We start from the raw sequence: 14289 nt of genomic DNA on the forward strand, positions 1-14289 counted from the left end.
AAACACAAGAACATAAGGGAAGAGAATTTTAGAAAGAAGAAACGAGTTCATAGGCACTACAAGTAGTGGAAACCATCTTAGTGAAAAATAATTCATATTTATTCACTAATTCAATTACAATAAATATGCAAAAATGAGCAAAAGTAGATTTGGGTAAAAAATTATTTCTCATTGAAGTTAACATTAGGAATATACATATTCATAGAAAAGAAAGAGCTTAACTATTTGTGCAGTAAAGTAAAAACTAATTGAATAAAACCTATAACTACAATTCCTCTTTTTGCTCCTATTTTCACGGGATTATTAGTTGGCCACAGCTATCAATGGGTTTGATAAGGTGTGAGTGAATGTATTATAAATAAGATACTCTTACACCCCCCTCTCAAGATGGAGACGAAGAAGCAACAAGTCCCATTTTGGACAAAAAAAATGTTAAGGTGAGGAGCGGATAACGGTTTAGTGAACAAATCTGCAAGTTGGAGTTTGGTAGAAATATGAGGAGTGGTTAAAAAACCCATGGTAACATGATCACGAATGATATGACAATCAATGTCGAGCTGTTTCATACGTTCGTAAAATACCGGGTTGGAGGCAATGTGAATGGCAGCCTCATTGTCACAAAAGAGAGTGATGGGTAAGGAAAGAGGGATGTGAAAGACATGTAATAAATAAGAAATCCATTTGAGTTCGCAATAAGTACTCACCATGCTCCGGTATTCAGCTTCAGCGGAAGATCGACTAACTGTAGTTTGTTTTTTAGCCTTCCAATAAATAAGGGAGTCACCCAAAAAAATGCAATAGCCACTAACAGAACGACGAGTTTGTTTGCAACGACCCCAGTCAGCATCACAAAATCCTTTAAGGCGAAAGTCATTTGTGGAACTGTAGTATAAACCATAATGGATGGTACCTTTAAGATACCGAATGAGATGGATGACGACATCCATATGATGAGAACATGGGTTATGCATAAATTGACTAAGTTGTTGAACGACAAACCCAATATCCGGTCGAGTGAAATTAAGGTAAAGAAGACGTCCAACGAAACGACGATAAAGATCAGGAGCAGAAAAAAAGTACCACTAGAAGGATCTAAATCGACGTCCGGATGCATAGGACAAGAGGTAGAGGAAGTAGTGTTGAGGTCGGTATCATATATTAAATCAACAACGTATTTACGTTGAGATAAGAAAATGCCATCCACATCTCTAGCAATTTCGATGCCAAGAAAATATTTTGCCGGACCAAGGTCCTTGATAGTAAAAAGAGCATGGAGGTGAGTCTTAAAACGAGCGATGGAGGTTTCGGACTTACCCGTAATTAGGACATCGTCCACATAAACAATGAGCACAAGAAAAATATTATTATGGGTAAAGGTGAATAAACAATGATGGGAAGCAGCTTGAATGAAGCCATAGGCAACGATCTGTGACGTAAACTCTTTGTTCCATTGACGTCCCGCTTGTTTGAGGCCATATAAGGACTTGCAAAGCTTACAAACTTGACCGGAAGGAACTTTAGAATACCCTTGAGGGGTTGTAGGTAAATATCTTCATCCACAAAACCATGAAGATAAGCATTATTGATATCGATTTGATGAATTGGCCAAGCCTTGGCAACAAAAATGGAAAATAATAATCGAACAGTGACAAATTTTTCCACGGGAGAGAAACTCTCGACATAATCAATACCTTGTATTTGATGATAACCACGGGCAACAAGCCGTGCTTTATAACGATCAATAGAGCCGTTAGGTTTACGTTTGATGCGAAAAACCCATCGGGTAGAAATAGATTTCTTACCTTTAGGAAGAGAAGTAATTTCCCAAGTGTCATTATCTTCTAATGCTTTAAGTTCTTCCTCCATGGCAAAAACCCATTGGGGAAATTTACTGGCTTGGGCATAGGTTGTGGGTTCAACATAAGCATCGAATTTTGTAAGAAAAGCAGTATGATTAGGACTAAAAGGAGGTAATGTTGGGATAGAATATGGAGAAGGGAAAAAAGAGGCAGGAGAAAAAGTGCTATGAGCTACAAAATCATTAAGCCAAATATGAGGCTTAATAAGTCTGTCACTCTTAGTATGGGGAATAGGAGGAGGAGAGACATGTGGGGAAGGAGAAACAATGGTATTTAAAGGAGAAGAATGTGATGATGAAGGGAGAAGTAGAGGGGAACCATATGAAGAACTAGGTTCATTATGGGGAAGAGGAGTAGATAAGGTAGATGTGGGGCTAGGTGATGGACTAGTTAAATCATGGGAACTCGAAATGTTAGGGGAAGGATTAGAATTTTAGATAATAGGTGTAGGAAGTCCATTATTAGAGAATGTGATAGGTGATGGTGGACTAGAAAAAGTAACAAAAGGTGTAGGTGAGGGATAAGAGGAAGTAGGAAGAGAGGTGGAGGAAATATTTATCAAAGGAAAATGTGAATTAGGTGAATGAATATTTTGAGATGATGATGATGATGCAAAGGTAAATATATTTTCACAAAAAATTACATCTCGGGTTATATGAAATTGTCCCGTAGAAGAATCGTAAATTTTATATGCCTTATGATCGGTGACGTATCTAACAAAAATTCCTTGAATAGCCCGTGGATCAATTTTATCACGTGTAGGTTTTAAGTTGGAAAAATAGCATTTACAGTCAAAGACCCGTAAAAAATTATAATCGGGTAGTTTGGAATAGAGTCTAAAATAAGGAGTATCCCAATTCAAGACAATAGATGGTAGAATATTTATCAAAGAAGTGGCAGTCAACAATGCCTCCCCCCAAAATTCTTTGGGTAATTGAGCTTGAAATAACAAAGCTCTCGTAATTACCAATAAATGTTTGTGTTTACGTTCTACAACACCATTTTGTTGAGGCGTGTAGACACATGATTTTTCATGAAGGATACCTTTAGTTTGAAATAAATGTTGACAAGTATGATTTATAAATTGGGTGCCATAATCGGATCGGATATGTTTAACACGGGTTGAAAATTGATTTTCGACCATAACAAGAAAAACTTGTAGGGCTTGTGGAGCTTGATCCTTAGTACGTAATAAAATTGTCCAAGTTGTACGTGTAAAATCGTCAACAATGGAAAGAAAATATTTGGCACCCGTAAAGGAGGTGATTTTATATGGACCCCAAAGGTCAATATGAATCAATTGAAACTTATTTTATATGGAAGGCATATCTCTTCTTACATCCGCCACATGCGACTAGAGATCACCGATTCAACAATATCTTGCAGATGGATCTTTGCCTCAAGAGAAATAAGAAGCTAGGTGGACGGTGAGAAAAGCAGCATATTTCTCCATGATAAATGATCACCTATACTGAAAATCTTTTAGCCAGCCTTGGTTGAAGTGTGTCACAACAGAAGAGGGACATGAGATTATTAGAGAATTACACGAGGGCATATGTGGAGCCCACGAAGCATCCGCCGCCATTTTCAAGAAATCTAGGCTGTGTGGATTCTATTGGCCTACCGTGGAGCTAGATGCTCAGAAGTTGGTGGAATCCTACCACAACTGCCAAGTTCATACGAATGAATCCCATACAGCTAAGCATCTGCAAAAACTCATCATTGAAGGACGACCATTCGCCACATGGGGTATCGACATCGTCGGTCCTTCTCCCTCCACAAAGAAACAGAGAAAGTACGTAGTGCTAGCTGTAGATCATTTTACAAAATGGGTAGAGGCAGAAGCTGTTTCCACAATAAGTGCAGAGCGAATGGTAGAGTTCGTGAGAGATAACATCGTTAGGAGTTTGGAGTCCCTCACACAATCATCACGGATAATGGAACACAGTTCAACTGTAAGGAATTCAAATCATTTTGCAAGAACCAGGGCATCCAAAATAGATTCGCCTCGGTATATTACCCAGAATCAAACGGAATGACCAAATTCACCAATAGAACAATTGTGAAAGGCATAAAAAAGAGGTTAGGCGAACATGACAAGAAATGGGCGGATCAGTTGATCAATGTCTTGTGGTCGTATAGAACCACTCCTCGAATTGCCACCGGTGAAACGCCATTCGCCCTCACCTATGGAGTAGAGGTTGTCATTCCTATAGAAGTTCAGATCTCAAGTGGCAGGGTTCTATTCTATTGTGAAGACCAGAATGAGAAGAGATTAAGGGAGAGTCTCGATCGACTGGAAGAAAAAAGGGAAAAGGCGTATGTCCGGATCACAGCCTACAAGCAAAGGATTGCAGCCTATCACGATAGAAATACCAAACTCGTGGATCTAAATCAAGGAGATCTGGTGCTAAGAAAAGCTGACAAAATCCAATCCACGGAAGGCAAAAGAAAACTGGGAATTACGTGGACAGGGCCATACAGGATATCGCCAAGATTGGACCCGCCACTTTCAAAATTCAAGACATGGAGGGGAACACACTACCACGAACGTGGAATATTCAGAACCTCCGCAAATATTTTCCCAGAGAGTAGGATGTAATCAAAGGTCTTGAGCACTCTTTTTCCTTTAGTAGGGTTTTTTCCATGAGGTTTTTCTTGTTAAAGGTTTTAACGAGGCTCACATAAAAGACCAATCCGAGTGTCATAAGGCGAATCGCCATTCAATAAAATGAAATGTTTGTTTGGAACTTCTCGTTTTAAGTATTTTTTGCAGAAATATAAATATTCCAGATTCAAGGATGGGAGACAACAAAAGCATTCCCATTGTAGAAAACACAACTACGACGTATCTACCTTCTCCTCAAAGATAGGAGAACAAAAAGCTCCAATGGCGGATCAATCTACCTCAAAGATAGGAAAAGGATTGACCACCATTAAAAGTGGGTTAAAATTGTCTCAAACATGAGATCATTACACCCTCAACTTTCTCCATATAAGAGAATCAAAAGACCCGCCGGCGGATCGACTTACCTCAAAGATAGGAAAAAGTCGATCGCCACCAAGGGCAGCTTAATTTCCTCAAATGGAATAAAGCTTTTAACCTTCAAAAAAGGTCCACACATTGGGATACGGCTGGCCACCTATCCTAAACAATCAAACAAATCCTAAACCAGATTCTAAGTAATTACTTGCTAAAAGATATAATGCATAAGTAAACAAAGTTCTGGGAAAAGAAGGATTCATTCAAACAAAAATAAAAATTATACTTGCTTATATCAAAACAAGTCAAGTTTTTACAATGGCATCCTCCCCTGCACCTTTCTCTAAAGGCGCATCCTTCGGAGGAGCCTCATCTCCCTTGTTGGTAACCTCAGCCTGAGGAACTTCACCATCGATCTCCACAACGTCAACCTTATCACTGGGCTCCTTAGATGCTTCACTAAGATCATCCTCCTCAAGGCTGACAACAGGTTTTGAGTCTTCTTCATTCAACTTCTTCAGCTCATTTTGAACTTGACTATGAATGAAGTCGCGAGCATTCACCATCTTGTCATATCTGATAGCCTCCTCGGAGGAAGGGACGATGAACTCTGGATCCACAAAATCTATCTCCGGATAGGTAAGCTTGACATAGGCCATGATCCGTTCGCCATAATAAAAGGCACGACTACTAGCCAAGACCTCCATATTCTGCAAAGCGGCCTTATGTTCTTTAGCATCTTTGACGATCTTCTCTTCCAGCTCATGGATCTTGGCATCCTTACTCTCATTAAGAGCAATGGTTGCAGTGGCATTGGCACTAATGACGGACACTTCAGCCTCCAACTTATTGATGGTGGCCTTATCGGTAACACCCTGGAGAAGATCCGCCTCCATCGCGCACATATGGGCATACGCTTGATAAAGGGAAAAGGTCATTTTAGAATAAGATGCACAAACCTAGGATCACTCTTTCATCCAAAAATGTGAAACAAAGGGAAACTTACCGTGAGAAGATCCCTTTTTCCCATCTTAGCGTGGGCGGATCCGGAGTACTTGGCACGGCTCTCTCGTACCTTCCCCAGCTGACCGATAGCCTCATCGAGATCATTTATGACTGCCTCGTTCTCAAGGCCTCCCTTCGCCCCGTGCTTGGCGAACCAGTACTTTCCCAAATTTGGTTTCGCCACCAAAATGGAAAAAGCAAGAATTAGGACCCATGGAAAAGGCAGAGTAAAAATAAAGAACTATACCTGCTCCTGAGTAAGACCCAACCAGTCAATTTTAGGCTTTCCCGCCCTCGAAGCAGCAACCATCAGTTTTGCTCCACCTACAGGAGTTTCCTTTGTTCTCTTGTCTACGGGAAGCTGAGCGCATTCCAAAGGGCATTTCCCATCTTTCTTGTTAGGATTCGCCACCGGCTCATTCCTCCTCTTTGCTTCCCGCTCATTCATCTTCTTACGCCTCTCTCCAAGGGCGCGATTGGCCTCAGACAACTCCCTAGCAAGGGACAAAAAAGAAAGTCAAAGTTCAAGGAAGAATGAAAGTACCTTCATCAAGTTGAGAAAATGTCACATAATCGATCTGTGTGCCCAGTCGGCGGACCAAAGGGACTTCACTCCTCATGAACTCAAGGGCATCATCATAGGTCCAAAAGTCTGTCTTTATACTCCTCATGAGATTCGCCACATTCTTCTCAATAGGAGTCAGCTCGGTTGATACGCCATCCATGTGCTGGGGTTTATAGTTCCAATGCGCTAGGAATCCCAAAGATTCGCCTTCTTTCAGTTTGATGAAGAAGAATTTTTCGTTCCAGTTATGGACGTTCGACATCCTATCATAGAAAGGCGAGTAACCCCTAAACTTAAAAAAAGTTATGAAAGACTCGCTCTGTCATTTAGAAGGCTTATGAAGGAACCTGAAGACTCGTGGAGTTAAATTTACCCCCAGATTGGCTTCCAAATAAGAATCCAAAGCTAAATCCAACCAGCCATTTGGATGCAATTGGCTGAAAGTGATCCCAAAGAAATCAAGGACTTCTCCAATCACTTTGGGAAGGGGTAGATGAAAACCCCTTTCCATATGGCTCTTGTACACAGAAAGAAATCCCTTAGGAGGGCAGGCAGGACGCTGATGAGCATCCGCCAACATCAGTTCAAAATTCTTCATCCAAGGATGATGATCCACCAAGTAAGCAAGATCCTCTAGACTCATGTGAGACGAAGTGATCTCTGCACGTGGACCTTTTTTCCTATAGGGAGTCGAAGGAAAAGCCTCCATCCTTGATATAATTCTAGAAGTCGCTGCCGATACAACTGGGGCAACGGTAGCGAAGGAATTTTGGGTCTCTATAAACCCAGAACAACGATTCCTACGTTCCTCTAAGGCACTACGTAAACTAGATAAATCACAGCTCATAGTACTCTCAAAAGAATCCGTGCTTTCAGAAGATTCTAAGCTAAGTGAGTAATCGGTGGAAGAAGACAAGCCGAAAAGCTCAGATGTAGAACCAGAGGAGAAACTCATAAAAGCAAAAGAATTGGTAAAATGGAAAAAGGTACGAAGCCGACTTACATGAAATTCCGAGGTGAAAGGGAAGAAGCTCTAACGAATAAGTTCTTGGCACAAAACGAACTGTAGAAGAAACTCAGGCGAAAATTAGAAGCTTGAACAATGGAGAAGAGAATTCCGAAGAAAGAGAAAGAGAGAGTTTTAAAAGGAAGACGTCACTTACCTCGGACAGAGTGTCCCGGACACCTGTCAATCGAAGAATGGCCTGGGACAGAGCAGCTATCAATAAGCCTCCTATTGACGGAACGCCGGGAAGATCAAAAGTCCTAAAGGACTTTAGCGGCATTTTAAGGGGGGCTTCTGATAACAACCAGTTATTATTTAGGGGACTAAAAGGGTAATTAACCAAACGACTGCGGATAACGGGGATCGCCAAGGCTAATGGTGTATGAATCAAGGCTCCTAGACGACGAATCAGATAAGATTCCTCAACACGCCATTGATAGTCAAACACTTGGAGGACCCGCCATCTCACCTTGATGCGCCCCCAGAACGGCAGAGCCGATTCCTAATAAAGCCTACTAATAACTCATTAATAAGCTAACGGTCATACTTGAATAAAATCAGTAACCGCCATTAATGAGGCATTAATGGAGACTTTCTAGTTATCCGGAGTTACAACTGCATGAGTATAAATAGCTTGCACCCCAAGCTATTGAGGTACACACTTTTTTCAAAACCCTACTTCGTGCTTACAGTTTATTCTTATACAAGTTACTGACTTTGGCATCAGAGTATCCCCCGTCGATCCCAACGATGCCTCAGAGGGAAGGGCTCCGATCAAGAATTCATCACCAGTCATCAGATTTTAGTTTGTTTGATGTGTTAAACATCATAGGTTTTGGAATTGTTGGAGAACCTATCAATGGGAAGAAGGTCAGTGCAAAAGCTATTTGACATAAGCACTTCGATAACTATGATGGTATGGTAAAAAAGAAGGGGTTACATCTTGGATGTCTCAAAACAACAGCAACATCATGGAGGCCCCTTGAAATGGGAGTTAAGGCGGCTATCAATTGGATATGTATATGCACAGTAATGCCATTACTCATCTTAATTCCTATTAATTGTCATTAATTCTACATTAATCCCAACGTTCATCCCTGCATTAATTATCATTAATTGTCAAAAATCATTCTTCTAGAAAGAATAACAGCTTGCCATATTATTTCTATTGATTTGTCTTTATTCCTCACTCTAGAAAGAATAATTTAGATTGTTATCGGAGGGCATGCCAGAATCCTACTAGAATTCTCGTCCCACGGCCAACACCATGAGGAGCTTATGGAGCCTCATCGCGAGCAATTTCTCGATGGGATCAGCATGTAATTTAGCCAGAACCCCAGCCAAGTTTATCACGAGTTGGATGATATTAGGGATTACTACGCCATAAAGATGTCAGATATGAGGGAAAAGATGGGAGTGGTAGAATAGGCTATATACCATGCCAATCATAAAAACACTTGTACCATAGTTACGCATCCCCTTCGACCAGCAGTGTAGTATGAAAGGAGCATATCATCTCAGAAGCAACAGTCTAAAATGCGTAGTCAAGCAGGTTGAAGGGTATATAATGAAAAATCATGTAGGAGATGGAAGGCATGAGGATTCCCACAATAAATCACGTACTAATTAATAGAAGAATTTATCCTTAGGAAAATCTCCAACAAATTACTTATATCTCCTACATATTTATTTTGTGCGAATTGAATTACTTCTTTTCAATCCCCCCAATCCATCGGCTTAAAATAAAAACTCATCTCTGGCTCGAATCCAAAATATCAATTAAAAAAAATATATTGATTAAAAAATTATTAAAAACTTAATCATTTATAATACTTTCAATATATAAACACTCACAGCCTTAAAAAATAGATGTGATAAAATTATACATGACACGACAACGTGGCATAAAATTGACACACCATAAAAAAAATCATATAATTGAATTTATAATTTATTAAATAGTATTTACTTAATTTCATTTATCTATTTTTAATTAAGAATATAATTATATTTTTCTATAATAAAATTATTTATAAATATTTACTTAATTTTTTTAATTATATTATTAAATCACTTATTTTGTAATTATAAATAATTTAGAAGTTTCTTTTAAGTTTTTGTGATTAAACCCTTTTGATTTGACTCAGAATAAACAAATAAATAAACAAGACCTCCATCAAAAAAATAAAAGAATAAGTAGGCAAAACCATGCCTTTATATGGTAGCCTTTGTGTCATTTCCATCTCTACTTTAGGGTCTCCCTTCACTCCTTCTTCTTTATATTCCCTCTTCCCATCTCATCTCTCTCAGCCTCCAGTAGATCTGCAATAGTTTAGCTCTTCCATTACCAGATCTAATAAAATCTTTATGTTCCATTATACCCGAATCTACTGCAGTTTACTACTTCTACATTGGCTGAGTTGTTCTTGAAGTTTTGGTTCCTTATTTGATTCACTTATAATGGTATCAAGATTGCTATGAAGCATTCAATAAGTTCAGAAGGTGAGTCCCATGTAAATTCCTATTGACAAAATTCTAGTGGGGAAAATATGTAAATTTCATTAATTTGTCAACAAGCATCTTTTTGTTGGCAGGCAGCATATGTGTCTTTTTTTTCATCTTTTTTTTTATGTCAAAGTTGAGTCCATCGATCGGGAAAATTAAAAAATAATTACTTTTCCAAACTGCATACATCTTGTAAATATTTTATTTTTTAAGTTTTCTTTCACTTAAGGTTTTGTTAATCATGATTTTGAGATGCAACAGAATTTCCAAACCCCTTTTGTTAAGCATAATGACTAAATTCAAATAGTTTCAGTATATATGCCAGCTTCCTTTTGTTATTTTCTAAATCGATGAAAGAGTAGTTATATCCATTTAATATAGAGATTTCATCTAACAATAGTGAAAGAGCATAAGTTGTGCTCCAATCACCACAATAGAATACAAAAAAAGCTTTCAGATTTCTGTTGCTATATTTATCATTATCTATAAAGTACTAGCAAATTTTGATCGGGAACAAAAAAGAAAGAGGAAAAAATGATGATTTTAACTTTGTTAATTTTGTGTAGGAAAAACAATGGTGAAGGAACAAGAAGAAAATTCATGTCAACATCTGAGTACTTGAGGAGAATTTTCATGTACTCACCATAACACTGATTGCAGAATGTTGCCGGCGAAAACCATTCCTTATGATTTGAAGTAAGTTGAGTCTAAACTTAGATCCATGTATATCTAAAAAAACGTACTTTATTTGGTATGCAATTTCATTTTTATGTTGGCTCAATCATTTTATGATCCATTGCTAATAATGGAAATTATGCCTGACTATAAGAATGGAAGCCCAAATACAATTGAATCAGACAATAGATTTTAAATTACATTAAAAAAAAGAAAATAAAAATTGAAACATATGACTAAAAAAACACAAGAACAATAGTTTGATAAGATAGAAAAAGAATACAAAAATAACACATGAACTTTTTTTCCTTTTTTTTTTCATTTCTTACCGATGAGAATTTAAATCCTCAAGAGGTGATTATGACACCAAATATCAACATTATTGAGATACTAATGAATCTACTGGTAAAAAAAGACCGAGATCTAGTTAGTTAAAATGTCATAAATAATCATGGTAGGGATATATATATATATATATATATATATATATATATATATATATATATATATATATATATATATTAATAAGAAAAAAGGTTGAAAAGATTGAATTGAATCAAATAAAGTTATTTCAAAGGGTTAGTGAATAAGAAAACATTTGATGGAGCATGTGTTATCTATTGAATTATTGGAGTTAATAAATGTCCATAATGACGAGTTCATGAATTGCTCCAGATGCAACAAACAGCCCAGGTTTTGTCTCTGGACGAAGGAGCAATTCAGGATTTACCATGACGGTTTGCTCAACAAAACAGGGAAGTGTCCCGACCACCCCTATGACAAGTAAGCTAAGCAATCTCCTAACTAATATCAGACTCCACCTGCACTTGTCTTCTTGATTTATATAGTAATTATGTGAATGTGTGTGCTCTAGAATCACTTGCGCAGATGAGGAAGAGAGAGCTACCCAGAAGAAGGCTAGAGGTATTCTATATCTGACCTTTAAAGTGAGAGCTAAGCAGAGGTATTGTCTTTTTCCGACAATAATTGCAGTTGCTAAAAGTGCGATTTTTAAAGATTTATTTGGTTAGTATACTAATTGTAGTAAGCAAATATGCGTCTAAAGTATTTATTTTGTTAGGTAATCTAAATGCAGTAATCAAATATGCTTTCTTCAGCAATGTACTCCAAAGCTAGCCTCAAGAATACAAGAATTGGGGTGTGCAAGAAAGTACAAGAGCTATCAACTCTCTCCCATATTAAAGGATTTGTGATTATTTACATCCCAGAATAAGCTTAGTCGATGATGTGGCCTTCCCGGAAGGAGGTGGAGAAGATGCTAGGCAAGTACCAAATTATCCTTGTTTCATTGTTGTTGTCTTACTTCCTTTTTAATGAATTCCAATAACTAAGAGCATAGCCGAGCACTCTCCTTCAGCATAGACAGCTCTTGATTTTGCATACAGCATGTGCATGACCACATTTTTATATCTAACTTGAAAGTTAAGTCACCAATCTCTTCCCTTCATCCCTTTAAGCGGTTGAATGGACAAATGTTCTCATGCGGAACTGAATTGACTTCTATCTTATGAGGTTCCACCTTCCTTCTCAGACACACTTTTACACCCGTCAATCTCATTTGCTGCATTTCAAATTTGGTCACATGCTTGTCAATCGACACCTCCTCAAATTCCCCACTAAATGTTTGCTGCAATCCCTCAATTGTCTTCTCTTGTTCGCTGCATGTCCTTACCCATCTAGAAATGGATTCCTGTAACTCTTTGCACTCCTTATCCTTCTCATTGAAATTCCTTTTGAAGCAACTGAGATTCTCTTCTCCCTCTAAGTACTTCTCTAATTTAGAAAAATTTCCTCTTAGATGAATATTTTCCTGACTCACCTTTTAGGTGCCTAAATTGTTGCTATGAACAAGTTATTACACTTTTACTTTCTATTTCTCTCTCGCGAGACTTTCCTTTGAAGAGAGAAACTTGCTCTGCAACCACTCTAAGTTGATCACGGACCCTCTGCTTTTCTAGTGATCCTTATTAAGCTTCAACAACCAGTCACTTGACTTTCTGTCCAACTCTTTTTTCAATGCTAACTGCAACTCCCTCTTCTCTTTCCCTAATCTCTGAACCTGACTCAAATTTTGGGAAAGTTCTTGATTATCTACTTCAGTCCCCGAAAGGTCATACTCTATGTTCGTCCAACAAGGCTAGAGTACACAACTCTTGTGCAACCTGCCGTGGAGAGCTTGGAAAATTAAGATGTCTGGCTTTGGAGAAAGTTGTAGAATCACTAGAACTTCCATGCAAATACCAGATATTGGTTGTCCATATTATGGCAATCTTACCCATGAGAAGAATTGCAAATATAATCCATACAATTACAAGTATGCTGGGGCTGAATGTATAGTTACTGGTGATGTTCATCTCCTTGTAATGCATCACAAGCTTGACCACAAGGTTTATATACATGATGGCTGTACATTCAATCACAGATATGTCAAATCCAATCTGCAAGAAATTGATTTTGCTACATGATGTTATCTGTAAGATTCTTCTTTTTCAACACAATTCAACTGTATGATGTTCAGCCCTAATGCCGGTTTAACTCTAACCTCATTGTTTCTACTCAATCAGTAATTGAATTTTAAAAGGGTATGATTAACAATGTAGTTACTCGTATAGTTGTGACGCAAATAAGTTTTGACTTTTGATCACAATCCATAAACAATAGATTTTTTTTTTCCTTTCTGTTACTTATGTTTATTCCCTGCTGTGTTGTTGGTGTAGCTCTTTTATATATATAGGTTACCTCCCTTATTGGTTCTTTAGTTGTGTAAGATCATTTGCATATAATCTTTCATTTAGTTTCTTTTATTATCTTATCTACTGATGTAGAATATGTTCAAGGTCAATAATTTTTCGTAGGTGAATGAAGAGCCATACAAAGGATAATTCACCTGGGAAGATTTGCATATAATCTTCTCATTCTTATAGATATAAGTATGACGACTTCTTCGGATCACGAACACCAGATGTTTAACATGGTGAAACAGCTATCTCCAAATGCGGAACAGACATACCATACTAGTGGAATTCAGTAGTTTGAGATGCCAAAACAATGGGTGAGAATGGGAGATGTATTTCATGTTGTTGAGACTGCCAAAAGCAGATTCCCAGTTGTCGTGTGGGGATTTTCGCAAGTGTGGTTTGAACTCGTGACCTCTCACCTTAAAACAACGCTCTTCAACCAACTCAACTACTTTAAACTATTAAAATAATACTACATGGATTAAATATATACCAATATTAGGGGGGCTAGACGGGACAAAATTAACGATTCTCAAGGGCGGAGCCGATGGCCGTGGGGGCTTCGGCCCCCAGGCTCTGGGCTAGCTCCGCCCCTGATTGATGGACAGGTAACACGTGTTCAAAAAAGGACGCAATGATGGCGATTTTAAATTAGGCAGAAGACAGAGACACTGCGGGGAGACTTGTGCTGCCAGAGGAGGCACTAATGGTACTCGAAATGGTGGTGATGTTAAATGAAGCAGTGAATGTGCTGCCAGTAATGGTACTCAAAATGGTGGTGAAGATTGGTGGAATAGTGTTGGTATCGTCCGCTTATAATGCAACTAGAAAAATAAGCAAAATATTAAGGGAAACATCATATCGGGCAAGGGAGAGTGCAATTGCAATTCTAGTCACAATGTGTAGAAAAGGAGGGTCATATATGGTCGAAG

The 14289-nt window shown here is 38.2% G+C and overlaps 1 long non-coding RNA gene across 1 annotated transcript; it reads left to right on the forward strand.

The window, feature by feature from the left end:
* The first annotated feature begins 9746 nt into the window (after nucleotides 1-9746).
* LOC136224329 (uncharacterized) lies at nucleotides 9747-13324 on the forward strand. Its single transcript, XR_010686392.1, has 5 exons — nucleotides 9747-9920; nucleotides 10490-10619; nucleotides 11274-11381; nucleotides 11473-11562; nucleotides 11680-13324. It is a non-coding gene; the product is annotated as an uncharacterized lncRNA (long non-coding RNA).
* Nucleotides 13325-14289: the final 965 nt, after the last annotated feature.

This window comes from Euphorbia lathyris, chromosome 3, assembly GCF_963576675.1.
Source record: "Euphorbia lathyris chromosome 3, ddEupLath1.1, whole genome shotgun sequence".
NCBI classification, from domain to species: domain Eukaryota; kingdom Viridiplantae; phylum Streptophyta; class Magnoliopsida; order Malpighiales; family Euphorbiaceae; genus Euphorbia; species Euphorbia lathyris.